The following is a 484-nucleotide window of genomic DNA, read 5'->3' on the forward strand; positions in this document are numbered from 1 at the left end:
GCTGGTGGGGAAAGTGAATAATTGAACTTGCATTGATAAGTGTTCTTTTAATACCATTGAGATACTATCATAGTATTAGTATTATTTTATTTCAGTTAACATTTCTGTTAAGTAATAATAATGTCTTTTATCGTTTTGGTTTTAGTTTTAATTATACAGGTAGGAACCCTGAGCAATAATGTTTTACATGAAGTTTGTTAAAAATTTTGATGATGAGAATTTTAGGTATTTAACTGTCAAAAAAGTCAATGCAAATCTTATTGGTCTCAAATACATTATCTATGTGACTAGGCCTGTCGCAATAATCAATATATATCGACTTATCGCGCAATATATGTACATGACCTCAATCATTTTTGGTGACGCAATATATCGCCCATTATATTTACACTCCACTTGCGCCTGTGTCTTTTGCAGCTTCTCGTACATAACGCGGTGTAGTCATGAGGTGCTAGTTAAAATTTTAAAAATGCTTCTACAAAAA

At 31.4% G+C, this 484-nt stretch overlaps 1 protein-coding gene across 3 annotated transcripts in view; it reads right to left on the bottom strand.

Moving 5' to 3' along the window:
- Positions 1-484, bottom strand: part of LOC107737390 (PERQ amino acid-rich with GYF domain-containing protein 2) — a 33,905-nt gene that overhangs the window by 1,149 nt on the left and 32,272 nt on the right. The gene's annotated exons all lie outside the window — the stretch shown is intronic.

The sequence above is a fragment of the Sinocyclocheilus rhinocerous genome, unplaced genomic scaffold, assembly GCF_001515625.1.
Source record: "Sinocyclocheilus rhinocerous isolate Xijiao unplaced genomic scaffold, SAMN03320098_v1.1 scaffold1095, whole genome shotgun sequence".
Classification (NCBI taxonomy): domain Eukaryota; kingdom Metazoa; phylum Chordata; class Actinopteri; order Cypriniformes; family Cyprinidae; genus Sinocyclocheilus; species Sinocyclocheilus rhinocerous.